Here is a 14,714-nt window from a genome sequence, read left to right on the forward strand (position 1 = left end):
ACTGGTAATAAAAGTGCTCCAGAACTGGGCAGAACTGGTTTTGGCTGAGTTCAGTGACTTATGACTTTTGAGAACAAAGACTTTTAGTGATATAAATATAGGGGTTGTGACCCCATGGGTTGTTCCGTTCCAAGATGCCATGATGCTGTACTAATCCTACTGGGGAGTGCTACTGGGGCCCAGGAGGAACTGGCGGGAGGGCTGCCACCCTGGGCCCTGCATTGCCCCTTCATTGCTAAACACTTATTCTTTATTCCTATGGACTTCTTGTGCCAGCGCCTTGTGAGCGCCATGCTAGGTTCTTCATTTTTTTGCAAGGATAAGGAACACGAGGGCTCCGCAGCACTGGGCTGCTCTACCTGATAAGTGGAATCCTGGCGTGAGGGGTTCCCCCGTAATGTCCCGAGTGGCAGGTGCCCACCCCACCCATTGTGCTATTCAAATGGTGGGTGCCCACCCCACATGGCCGCCTGGTATTTATTCTCAACTATGAGGGAGCCCACCCCTAGTTGCCGCCGCGAAGAGGATGGTGGCCGCGATCTGCAGCCCGCATGGTTGCGGACTGCGCCTGCGGACGGAAGCGGAAAGGCGCCAGAAGCGTGAGTGGCATTCAAAGACCCGGGTGGGAGCCGACCCCGCGCCGGGACTTGCTGAGGAGGACAGGAGCCTACCTCACCTCCACGAGCTCCGGTGAGAAGCCCCGGGTCCCAGGAGGGGGGCCCAGGTGAAGGGGCGAGGTGACCGGAGCCGGCCGCGACCGAGCGACATCCCAGGCAGGGCTCCCCAGGTGAAGAGGGAGCCCTGCGGGCAGACTCTGTGTGACCAGGGGAAGGAGGAATGCGACAGGGCTCCCGTGACCTGGGGGGAGCCCCGGCGCCGTAAAGGTAGTGTTGCATCTCGAGTCCCGGGTCCCAGGATGGGGTCCAGGTGAAGTGCAGAATTGGCAGCCGAGGCTGCGGATTGCAGCTCGGGGCTCCCGCTATTGAGGAGAGAGCACCGGCCCCAAAGAGAGGAGAGCAGAATACCCCCAAGGAGCCGGTGAGTGAAGGGGGTATTGCGTGGGGGGATGCCGATCCAGGCAGGGTGACACTGCCTGTGTCCTGAGCAGCCCTCGCCTTATAGGGTGCTGCTCCAACGTTGGGGCCATTTATTTTTCTTAAGAGTCCCGGAATGAGACTCATACGGCACGTGTAGTGTCCGTGCCATTTTCTCCAGCATTGGGGCACATTTGTCTACGGCGCCTCAGTGGAGACATGGAGGGAACAGATGTGCCGGGCCCCCCTTTTCCTGACCTCCAGCTGCCCCGCATGCCCGTGGACAGTTGCCACGTTTGGCCTGCATTGCTTCGCTACTGAGTCCCAGTAGGGACCCCAAGGGCACAGAGGTGCCAATGCCCACAATGGAGTGCCACAGCAGCACCGCACCAGCGCAGACAGCTGCAACGCTTTTGCATAACTGTTTTGAGGGCACAGTGGTGCCAGGTCTCCTTCGATATTCACAGCTGTGCAGCACTTAGTGACAGCTGCTACGTTTAAGCCCACAGTTCTTTGAGAGAGAGGAGTGAGATGCACTCCTCTGCCCCGTGCTTTTGCAGCTTCGCAGCACTTAGTGCCAGCTGCAACGTTTATGTCTGTGCAGTCACACACGTGGACTCTGCTGCATTGGCAGCTGCCCTGACACTTTCGACATAGGGCATTTGAGCCCCTCTCCGGAAGCCAGCTGGCCAGGGGGGACTGTTAGGGTAATAGGGCGCCATGCCCTAATGTGATGTATGTGGGGCTAGGAAATGTAATGCATGTATTATGATTTGCGGCCTCTGATTTATGCCCCGAATATAGTTTTATTATTAGGAAGTTGTGCATACTCTGTCTATGTGTGAGTGATTCTATACTGTGATATATGCCTTTAGATAATGTGTTTAGGTATGAGGTTATTTGCCTATATGGTTTATTCTAGTGAGATTATTTCCTAACATGAATTATGTTTAGAAGATTCCGGTGTAATGAGGTTATTTGCCTACTGGGGTTTATGCTAGTGAGATTATTTCCCTAATGTGAATTATGTTTAGGAGATTACGGTCTAATGTGCTGAGGTTATTTGCCTACTGTGATTTATGGTACTGAGATTATTTACCAACGTGATATATGTTTAGGGGATTACGGTATAATGTGCTTAGGTATGAGGTTATTTGCCTATTGGGGTTAAAGCTAATGAGATTATTTCCCTAATGTGAGTTATGTTTAGGAGGTTATGGTCTAATACGTTTAGATTTATGAGAAGATTGCATAATGTGTTTCTGCTGGTGAGGTTGGTGCAGAATGTATTTCACGCCTAAATGTGTACAGTGCATAATATGGTTTATGTTATAGGATGATGCTGAGTACAGTGTTTGCCAGTAATTACTGGTTGTGTTCCATGATTATTATATGTCTACATTTACTATACTTACTAAGTGATGTTTCTGACAGTGGTCCAAGTGGCTCTATCATGTGTATATAATCCCCTGTAAATATTGCCCAGTGCTAGTTGGCACAGTGTATATTGTGTGAGTACTATTCAAATGTGTTTTATGATAATACAAAGGCTATTGTTGATATGACCCGGTGTGGAGTCCTTTTGTGTTGTGCCTAGTATGTTGTTGCTGTGTGTGTTGCGCAAATGCTTTACGCATTGCCTCCAGTATAAGCCTGACTGCTCATGCCAAGCTACCAAGGGGGGAGAGCAGGGGTTATCTTTGGCATGTAACTCTTTGTCTTTGTAGGAGTAATAATACCTGGAATGGAAGTCCATTTTTTTAAATTAAGACATTCAATAGATAAACAGCAATGATCTTGTCCAGCTTTTGGTAAACATGCTCAAACTAAGTAATTTCAATAATTTCCATAATGGAGTATTTAGTGTATGTGTCTATGACAATGAGTATTTGTCAATTGGGGTGGAGACAGAAATCTGTAGCAATATTGGCCATGCCATCTCACAGGTATCTTTGGGGTTGACTGGAGCTAACCATTCATTACTTCCTGTGGTCTGGCACAGGTGGCAACCATTTTTTTTTAAACTCTTTATTCGTGACTGTTACAGGATGTCATACATTTCTGTACATTTTCTTATCATAGCATACATCAGTCTTTTTTTATTTATTATTTATTTTAATTATTTATATAGCGCAGCTGATACCTAGCAGGCTTCCTGGCGCTGGAGAATACTTTACTGAGGAAGAGACCGAAGTATGCAGAAGCGGGGAGGGCTAAGGGAAAAGCCAGGTCTTGATGCACTTCCTAAATGGAAGAAGTTGAGGGATCTGGCGTATGTCAATGGGCAGGCTGTTCCATAATCTAGCAGCTGCGACCCTGAAGGATCTACCCCCAGTTCTGGCTTTATTGTATCTGGGCACCCTTACCAGATACGCCGAGGATGATCGCAGATCTCTGGCGGGGATATACCACTGAAACAGGGCCTGCAGGGGCCTGGGCCCGAGTCCATGCAGAGCCCTGAATACAATGCAAAGGGACTTGAAAGCCACCCGCTGTTTTAGGGGTAGCCAGTGCAGTTCGGCCAATGCCGCTGTTGCCGAGGACCTTCTCGACCAGCCAAGAGCCAGCTTGGCCGCGGCAGATTGAATTCGCTGCAGCCGGTCCAGTAACGTGACAGGGGACTCAAGGAGCAGGGCGTTGCAGGAGTCCAGGCGACTCAGAATCGTACACCTGACTACCAACGCCCGGGCTTGTGCAGGGAGAAGTGGCATAATTTTTCGCAGGGAGCGTAGCAGAGCCGTGCAGATCCCCACTGTTTTTGCCACTTGGGTTTCCATGCTCAGCTTATTGTTGAGCATGACCCCAAGGTTGCGGACCGAGGAGACAGGCTTAGGTTTCTCCCTTGTCTTTTCCGTTTTCATAACCATTAATTTGTGGGAGCAGTACATTTCAGTTATGAGTTGCTTGTCAGAGCATTCCCCGGATGTTTCCCAAATATAGTCTGTAAACTCCAGGATCCTGTCATACATAAGTATCACGCCCCAACTATCCCCCCCTTCCCATCCGCCCACCCACCCCCTGTCTCCTGGTCGTTCTCACTTGTACACTCCACAACCCGGGTCAGGTGGCTCTATCTATTTGGAATTTGGTAAAAGCCCTAGGTCTGGTCTAGCCCTTGTGAGTCGCAGTGGTGCCCGTGAGCCTCGGCCCCCTCCCGCTACATATGTGAGTTCACCCCACCATGTCTCCCGAACTGTCCAGGTCTATCTCCTCCAGTTCTATCAACATTAAGTCCCATTCCTGAGCTATAGGATATTTGCGCAGGCCCTTGCTCTCCTCGTCTCGCAGTGCCACGGATTCTGCTTTGACCCATTTCAGCAAGTCGCTGCGCCACATTTCTATCTGCGGGGCCCTGGGTGACTTCCATCTCATGGTGAGTGCCCTGATCGCCAGCACCAGTGCCAGATCCAAAAATCTCAGTTGTGCCTTGCATGTCTTGGGTCGTTTCCTGTTCCCCAGTAGGCATGGTAATGCTCCCTCAGGGATCTGGAGTGTGGTTATGGAGTGTAGCGTATGTTTGATCGTTCCCCAGTAAGTGTGTAACTTCGGGCATGTCCATAGCATGTGGAGTGCTTCGTCCTGGTGACATCTCGGGCAGCGGAGTGCGGTGGCAGGAAACATCCGATGTAGCCTCTGGGGTGTAAGGTAAGCTCTATGGAGAACCATGGCCTGTATGAACTGAAACTTAACATTCCTGGCCACCCGTCTATGATGGCCCAGAATGATTTTCCATTCTTCGTCCGCTATGTTTTCGCCCAAGTCTTCAGTCAGGTCTCCCTGAGTGTAGCAATCGGCGAAGGTACATGTTCCCTGATGCCAACGTATAACCATTTCACTAGGTGTCCCCCCGTGCCCATGTAGTACAAGAGGTGTACTAATTCATGTTGTTCTGGTTTCGTTCGTTGTGGGGCCCAGGCCCGCCGCACGTAGTGCGTCACCGAGGTGTGTAATAGGTATAAGCGTGAAGGTGCTCCCGTGGCTTGTACAAACGAGGTGTGGTCCAGCATGGTGTCGTCGCCGAACAGGTCTCCCACCCTGTCCACCCCAGTCTCTGTCCAGGGTCATAATCTGCGCTGTGTTAGAGTCCCCTGTGGTGTCGGGAGTCCCAGTAGTGGTATATTGTCCGCAGATGGGGAGGTCCCAGTCGAGTATGACAGTGCTTTCTTCCAGCAGGTCAGGGCCATGTGCAGGAGGGGGTGGCAATCTCTAGGGATCCTAGCATTGGGCAAGAGGAGGGAGTGCAGGTCTCCACGCGCTAATTTGTCTGCTGTGTAAGCGATCTCATGCAAGTCCCTGCCCGCCACCCATCGGGTCAGCCATTTTAGTTGGCTGGCATAGTAGTAGCTTCGCAGGTCCGGCACTCCTAGGCCGCCCTGTCTGGTGTTCAATTGCAGTTTTTTAAGGCTGATCCGTCTTCTCCCCGAACCCCATATGAGGTTGACCAGTAATGTATTTAGCGTGGTAAATATCTGACGCGGGAGCATAACCGGCAGGTTCACAAAATAATACAGTATGCGGGGAAGCAGGACCATCGTCGAGACCGCCACTTGTCCCATTACCGATAGGGGTAAGGACGTCCAGAAGCCTACGCTGCCACAGGTGGCAACCATTAACCATGTTTTCAGCCACTATGTCCATGTTGTGGAGCTACACCATTTTATCTTAATTGGTCAATGATTTTGATGATGCCTTGGTGATACTGGCCCAATGTTAGGTTTGAAATTGCCATCCAAGTAACGCACTCATTTTATGCTAAATTATTTTAGCAGTGTGTGGCTAAATAGATGCCATTTTTATTCACGTTATGCAACCCACTGAGTTATCCCCATAATGTGTAGGTTTCAGTTAGCAAGTGTGACTCTCATCTTGTGTGTTTCACTGTTCACCCTATGTGGGAAGGGTATGCCCAGACGTGGGTCCTGTGCTCACTAAGCCACTGGAGTCAAGCTATCTGGGCTGAAGACGGCTGATAGCCAGAAACAGGTCCTAGGATGCTTGATTTCGGTTAAGGGAAGACATGACTTGGCAGTTCGGTCTGGACTGTTCCCATGAGGCACAGGGTTAAGACTGATTTGCATATGGCCGTGTCTGAACTGGGGTGGCTTGGTGAGCAAAATAACAATGGATTAAACCCAGATCTGTGACTGGGGATGAATGTTTTACCATTGTGCAACATTCCGTCCATCATCTTGTGTGTTTTGCAAATGAGGGTTGAAGCACCCGCCATAATTGGCTATGTTTAGAAAGCTTCTAATTTCACACACTATAGAGATTTTGCTTTTTAATGCCTCTTGCTCTCTGTGGATTTACACTACCTAATTGTTGGGAAAACGCAATGCTTAATTTATGCCAGTTGTTTCCGGTGCTCAGCATCAGCACTTATTAGGTTTCTGGTGCTGAGCACCAACACTTAATTGATTTCCGGTACTCTGCACTGGTACTTAATTGTCAACACCACACTTATGACAGACTGCCACACGGTGGCGCTACTCATCTACTTTAGAGAGGAGCAGAACAATGGTTGTTTATAAATACAATATGCATGAAAAAGTTATACAAACCTGCCTCCTCAGCCATTCCTTTAGCTTTGGGGACCTGTAATAATCTTAACTGTTGCACTTGCAGACAAGATAGATGGTTAATAGTTGTTTTGGTTCCATCATTGACAGCAACAACGGGGCAATGGGTGGTGCAAGATGCAGTGGTCTCCTGGTCAGGGCCCTGGCACTTATTTTTTTACAAATTAAGCACTGACGCATATCCTTAAACGTGTATGCTGTCTGTCAGGAACTCACATGTGTGACAATGAAGTATGAGGTCACAATCGCAAATTCTTTGTGGTTTGGTTCTCAGTCCTGAGGCAGTGTTCTGTAGTTGTTTTTGAATGGATTAAAATGTCATCACTGACATTTGGAACACCTCTAATCCAGCCATTGCTTGTTGAATAGCATTTTGAAAATCTTCAGCTACTGAGGATATTCCAAAGCAAAGGCAGTTGTACCAGTGTAGGCCAACAATCTTCAGTATGTGATGATGTAGCTGCAAGCTTCATCTAGCAGCAGCTGATGGTATTCCAAGTTAATATCTAATTTTGAGAACCATTTCGCTCTGTTTCAACCTGTGGTGCTGGTGAAGTGTCCTTCTGGTTGTTTAAGTTTTCTCATGACAACCATTGGTGACGTGCCATGGGGCGTCCACAAGCACTATCACACATTTTGTCAATAGCAAAACAAAGTGCAAAATACAAGCAGATGGAGTAAAAGAACGTTGCTTGCACATTTCTACTTTTCTTTGTAAATTGGGCACAGTAGCTCCATTTTACCAGTTAAGAACATGTGGCATACAGTAATCCTGATACAAAGTAAGTACATTACTTGTGAACGGAGGGGGAATGTCATAACCTAAAAACACCCATTAATTTAACAAAAATTGAATCCCCTTTGGTGAACATGGAATCAGGGTAAGACAGAGTGGAAATCTCCCGAAGTCTTCATTGAACTGGTACAAAACCAGAATCCTCTTTCTCATAGGAAATATTTTTGCAGTAGTTATACAAGTTCACGAGATAACAATTATACGCATTCAGTAAAAGAGATGGAATGAGTAAATAAGGTATTTTTCTTAGAAGGACAGTAGTTACTCAGAAAGATAATTCTTCAGTCACTTCTCTGCGTTTTAAAAGTGGTTGGGCTTCCATCAGCTCTTGTGCAGTCCCCAGGCAGAGTTTACATAAATGAGATAATTAAATACGGGATGACACTAGAGATCCTCTAGTGCCACATCAGTGCTGTGTATCTTGACGTCGCAGGACCCTCGACGCCACCTTACGGTGCACCAAAAAAACGACTAACTGTTGAACTTTGAGAGGTAATAAATCGCTGTGCATTTATCCAATTCTACTATAATTAAATACGAATCATGGACGTCATTTAGTGGTAGATAGAAGTGGCAGATTCTACTGAAGAAGCGCACTTAGAGTAGGAAAGAGAGAGTTGAGAAATAAATTATGTGATGTCATTATGGGCCAAAGATTTGTGATGTCACAGTTGCTATCACTGGCAGTCAGTGAAACAACTTTATTCAGTCAATCGACCATAAAAGTGCAGCAAACATCACAATAACACAGGGGCAAAAGGCATCGCATTACAATAAAAACTATAACACATCAATCACAGAATTACTATACACCCCAATTACAAGATACAGAGAATGAAAAGTCATGGCCTCTAAAAAAGGAACATTTCATAAAACTCATTATAATACGGGCTATCACCAGGTATACTTCAATAATAAAATACTAACATCACTCAAAATCACACTGCTCATTTTCAATGCCTGTGTGATGAACTTCAAAATTGAGTAACACATGGCCAGAGTATCAAAGGGTTGAAGGAAAAGTAAGGTCACCTGATGATTTTTGAAAGATCTCCCACTTAATATGGGTCAGAGAGACTGTGACCTAGAAATTGATTATTGAAAACAAAACAGCATAAAATGGTTAGCAGACTGAGGGGATCTCCCATCAGAGGGAAAACATGGTAACCTTAGAAAACAGGTACCAGGCACATGAAAAGCCACTACAAAGTCAATCTTGTTCACTTGGAGCCAAGTGAGATAAAGCCTGTGCTCCAATGTGTTAACCCATGTCAGGGTCAGGGTCTGTCCCGTCTGTAGTTAGCAATTAAACATATGAGTCAAGAATATTTACAAGGCTAGTCTCTACCTTGTGTGCAATAAACTTTTTCTTTACTTGGTTCGTCAAAAGATGGGGACTCTTTACAGGATCCACGAAGTACTCAGTGAATCCTACGTCACACAGAGTATTTTTAATGTACCCGAGCCAAGAATCGTAACATGTTATTCTGCACAAGGCGATCCTTAACTTTACTTCGAGTGAAACCTAATTCTTCAGTAGACCAAATCTTTGTCCATAATTGGATTGGAGCAAGGTCTATCCTGTTCTCGAAGAACCCTAACCCAAGTTCATTATGAGTAAAGAAACTCGGGGCAACTTTTGAGGTCCCTAGTAGCCTGTTCAAAATGTGTTTTCTACATTCTGCAGGGACTTATTTGAAGTATACCCCAGGCTCCATCTGCATATGTGCTCATGCTGAGAACTTTGCTTTTGTACAGCATGACCATTTCTGCAAATGGCTTATGTCCCAACTTTCCGGCGAAACTAGAAATTGTTGTGCAAGAAGCTTCCAGCCCCTGTTTTCTCTGGGTAATTAATCTATCCCAGTGCAAATTCTCGTAAAAACATGAGGCCTCTATAATTAAAATCTTTAGTCTTTAAAATTTCAGTTACCCCAATAAAGATTGTCTTTGAGTGGATATTTTGTGAGCCAGAAGTCATTAGAAAGGATTTCGTATGGTTCACCATGAGCGTCAGCTCCTGCATAAGATGGTCAAACCCCTTTCTTGTTTTAAAAAAAACGTTTTATTGAGTAAGAAAAAGAAAACAGTTTCTCTTTCCCTTCCCGTTTTGTTTAGATAACCCCTTGCCCTTGCCCTCACCCTCCCCACTCCACACTTCCCTTCATTTTCATACATTGCAAGAATTTCATAGGCACTGTGGGATTCTATTACACAGCTAAGATGTTTATTTTATTTTCAGTTCTTCTCTTAACAGTAAAGTCAAAAGTGCATTAGTGTGGTATATATATATATAACATAGATTTCATTAATAGTATAGAAAGTCACCATCCAGAGTGGAAACAATATAAATTGTAATTACATATCAAAAAAACACTTAGCTAAAAAGAGTCACCTCTTATTTCATTTCATCCTTTAGCAGAGGATTCAAGGTGTCATAGTGTGGGGATTACACCGATTGGTGATATTATGCTTAACGGACATTTTTAAATCTACTTTTCTTACAGCAATTATATAGCAGCATAGAGAATCTACAAAGTGCAAGTGCCCTTTCACAGCCCAGTTATTCGATCCTGTTCACCATCCATTCTTTTAGCAGCAGGTTTTAGAGTATGATAGCACTGTCTATATAACAGCTACAGTGTTGGTGCGGATACCGGTCTCCAACCTCTAATTATAGAGCAGCATAATATAGTCATAAAATGCAAAATCAGTTTAGACGTCTGAATGCTCCACCCAGTTGGCAAGGCTTTCCAAATTCCAATCCCTTTCTTTCTAGCCCTATGTCCCTTTCCCATATATACTGCTTTTTATAGGTTATAGGTCACCAATAATCAAGCTAACCATTGTTGGAATATGGGAGGGGTAGGGTTTAACCAAGCAGAGGCAATGTATAATCTAAACACTGCCATTGCTATACTGGCAAAAGCCCCTCCATCTTTTACTTCCAGATTCGTTATACCCAGTGTTATTAACGAAGGGGTTACATCGACCTGCAGTAATAGTTTGTTCCTAAAAGATAAATACATCTCTTTGATTAGTGACCCAAGCTCTTCACATGTGGCAAACATATGAACTAAATCTTCTGTAGTGTTGTTCCTATATTCCCAATAGGCTCTGCGCTTTGGACTAATATATCCTGTAGATTAGACGTAGGACTGAGGTCGAATCGGTCTCTACTGAATATACTAAACTTAATTGTGTGTGCCAGCTAGCTCATAGGTCACTAGAAACTTTCTCGAATTCACAAGAAAGGATTAGTCTCTGACAACCGCATAAACATGGCAACTTTGTTTCCTCCAAAATAAAACGTATCTTCAAAGTCGTGGAAACAATAGATAGATATTTTACTCAGTCAATCGTGCATGCTTCGTTTCACGAGAGGTGCAGAGAAATAGATAAACGGCCGTTTTCACAATTTTTTTTTATTGAACAGTCTTCTTTCTCAAGCATAAGAAATGAACTGCTACAATGGTAACACAGTTTGTAAAATATAATGCGTACAGTATAAATAGTAGAATAAAATAATACTGTAAGAGCATTGTATGGTTCTTAAACCATATAAAAATACATACATAAATAACAGAGGCTAAAAGTACTCAACTGGTGCTTCTAAAATACGCCTACACCGGTGTACCTAACCTAAGCTTAGTACAAGGGAAGTAGTAACTGAGGTGTAGCATAAATGTAGTATTCTTTTGCCAAGAATCTGCCCAAGATTTCTTTAAGAGTCTAATCAGCTCCGTACCTTGATTTAGAATGGAGAAGGCTATTCTCGGGACTCGATTTCCCAGCAACCCGCAAGGGTAGCTTGGAAACACTGGAGCTGGATTTATCGGCAGGAGAAAAGACAGCGTCTCTCTCAGTGCGTCTGCTGGAGGGCCGGCTTCCTTCGGCACTTGCTGGAGCAGGTTGCGTCAGGCAAGTAGATAGTCGAACTGCTCCAAACCACTGTGTGTTTGCTTGGGCAAGTGTGGGCATATTTATAGCTTGAAGGTGGCTGGTTTGACGTATGGTTGGACATCATAACGTCATCAAAGAGTCTCAGTTCTTTGAAAACTTCATGAGTTCTTGGAAAAATCAGTGCTCAAGCAAGGGGAAGTCCCTGACTTCTGAAGGCAGGTTTTTCCAAGAAATCGTTGTGGATTTTCGGAATTAGTGGAAGTAGCCCTGCCGTATTTGGACTGCATGAGCTATGCCTAAATATGGTTATGATTTCCATGCCTCTATAAGGATATAGTGATGTATACCTTTATGAGGGCATGAATCGGGAAACTTGCAATAGGGTCCTAAAATACTACATAACACCCACTCTACGCTATTATGTTCATCTAAGAGTAAATTCTAAAACATATAATCTAGAGCATGTGTTTACAACCCCCAAAATATCATATAAAATACATTTGAAACGGTTGCACATGAAAATTAGTATTTTGTATAGTACACATTTAAAGCAAATGACTTCATTGTAAGAAAATGATAAGATATTAGCAATGCTAACTGAATGAATCATGAAAATTACATTTATGAAATTGCTCTTCGGTACAGAAGAAAAAAATCGAGCCCATCCCATAGCGGAATATACATACTGTTTTTGTTTGTGGATTAGGCTAATATTGTTTCTTAGGAAGTGTTCAAGGAATTCTTGTTCTCTAAGAATAGTTCTACTTTAAGCAGATTACTTAGTGCCAAAGTTCAGTCTGTTTTGGAAAACATCAAATCAAATTGTAGTAAAGTAGAGTTCCCAACATGGAAGCTTTTATCTTGAAAAAGTGAAGGCTGAATTTCAGATTTCGAAAGAACGCTGTGGGCTTAATTTCAAAAGTTATTCCCTGTGTCAGGAAAAAACATGAAGTCATCAAGGCTGGCAAAGAAATCGTCTACCACAGTGGATGAAAGTTCGACTATTTCATTAAAAAGGTCAATTGTGCACAGATGCGAAGCATCGCCGTCAGCGTCAGTCGCGTTAGCAATGTTCATATCAGATGGTCCCTGTGTGCCTGCTGATCCGCGTATCTCACCTCCAGTTGGATTTGCTGGTGAGATCTCAATGAATGTCGTCATCGGGATTGGTAGCTGTTGGAGCAACACAACACATGAGCCGGTACCGGACCCAGTAATGCGTCAGCATCCGTTGGCGCAACCGATGGTAGTGTTAGACAGACATCTAACACGCATTCCTCTCCACAAAGCAGGCATCGTAGAACAGGTAATATGCAATCTTCCCAGATTGGTCTGAATGACAGGAACCATGTGGTATTCAGATCTCTCAAACGAGCCAAGCCAAGGATCTGTGTTATTCTGTTACGGTTCCTCATCGCCTGTAGCGCTTGTTCCATGCCGGCTTGGGCATCGTTGGTGGCCGGTTTTGCCATAACGGAGCAGTAGGAATAAAAATAAGATCCTTGCTACGAGTCCCAAAATGAGAGGCAGGCCACGGAACACAGAGTGGACGAAGTTAGGAAAAATGCCCAGGATTGCTTCAAAGGTTGCTAACAGTCCCGAAAAAATAGTCTTAAATTCATGTCCAATACCGCTGGTATCAGACATGTTAAAGATACGACCTAACATTTCTGCGAAATGTACTGGGCAGTTTGTTGATAATAATGCATGTATCTCTGTAGAAGTCCTTGCAACTTGCAGATCATACGTCTCTCTGGATGAGGTCAGTGGCACAATTTTTTGCAAAAGAATGGCTTTCATTCTGCTTAAAGTATCAATTTGTATAGAAGAGATGTTCAGTGAAGGCCATAGTGGCGACTCCCTGTCTGTCTTAGTTTTAGGAAAAAATACTTGCATACAACAAGTGACCCTGGCTTACACAGTAACTAGATAGCTTATTCCTGGCATCATTTCACAACAGCGGGGATCATCTAACATAACGTAGCTGCCATTGGAAAGCTGCCTGAAAATTGGATCTATCACCGCTGTGGGTAAACCCTGCAGGTGGCAAGAAAGGTTATTGGAAGAACCTTTGCAGGCTCCGTGTAAATTATTACCTTGACACAAAAGTGCATCGCTTAGTGAGTTTTCACAGTTTTTATCACTAAGACATACTTCATTTCCCCCACTCCAACATTTGTGTGTGTATTGTAAATCCAAGGTCAACTTAATGTATTCTTTACCCAACCTTTCATACAGGCCTGCTGGTATATGTTTTAACCAATACTGAAACTGGAAAGTCGTCACTGGTATCGTGATGGTGCCATGTATTATCCATTGAACTGATGGTTTCTCAGAAAAGGTCAATAGTAATCTCCAGTTTTTCAATGCTCAGCACCGTATAGTCTGCTATCCTCTGTGCCAATGAGATTTGTTTATCTGCACGGTTAAATACAGTAAACAATGACGTAGTGTTGATTAAACGCCAAGGCACATAGCCAGAACAAAGGTTTTGCAACGTCCAGCCTAATAGCATTATAGAATGTAATTGAGACTGGCCATGTTGTAGCATTAGAAAGTCCTGTTCCATTATGTCTATGGCAGAGGATACAATGCTGTCCAAAAAATAAATTCCGGACGACAGAGTTGTTAACCCATTGTCAACTACAGAGAGTGATTTCTCTAGATTAATACGATCAATTTCTCATATTCTTTCAGCTGTTTCCATTTGCGTGACTTTCCAAGCTTCATTCTAAGAAGCGTATATACCGGCGAATATGAAAAGTTTATGACGTGGATTACGAGGACCTATTTAGAATTCTCGTAAATGAACGCCATCTTTAAGCAAAGATAAGTGTTGTTTTATGTCCGGAAGTGTGGATCTCTGTAGCCACTCAAGGCATAGTTTTCCTACACTATAAGTTGTTATTATCCCTGGATGTTGTCTTTGGATATATCTCGGATCTGGCTGAGCTACTGTAAACCCTTGTGTCTTGTTCAGGAACCTATCTTGACAGTTATTCGTGTCTGTGGGCCAGATTAACCATTTTTTCCATTCAGGATTTTGTTCTGTTCTGTTGTAAAATAAAGTTTTAGTCTACCTCCTCACCTGAAGTTAAGTTACTAACAGGTGCGAGCTTAGGTATGGACGGTTTGTTTAAATCTTTTATCTTAGCAATGCCAAGACAAGATGTCTATTGAACAGTGTTATTTAAGAACATCATTTGTTCTGGGATGATGCAGGCTCTGAACAATGCTTCTAAACCTTGTACCTGCCAGTCTTTTGTGCCCCAAACAGTTTTTGTTTCTATGTTGTCTTTCCAAAAGCCAAAGCCTAAGGTGGACAATTGAGCATAAAAGGCAGCAGAATAAATGTATTTTGTATTTGTCAACATACTTTTCATGCCTGTCTTATTCACATAT

Source organism: Lissotriton vulgaris, chromosome 8 (genome assembly GCF_964263255.1).
Source record: "Lissotriton vulgaris chromosome 8, aLisVul1.2, whole genome shotgun sequence".
Classification (NCBI taxonomy): Eukaryota; Metazoa; Chordata; class Amphibia; order Caudata; family Salamandridae; genus Lissotriton; species Lissotriton vulgaris.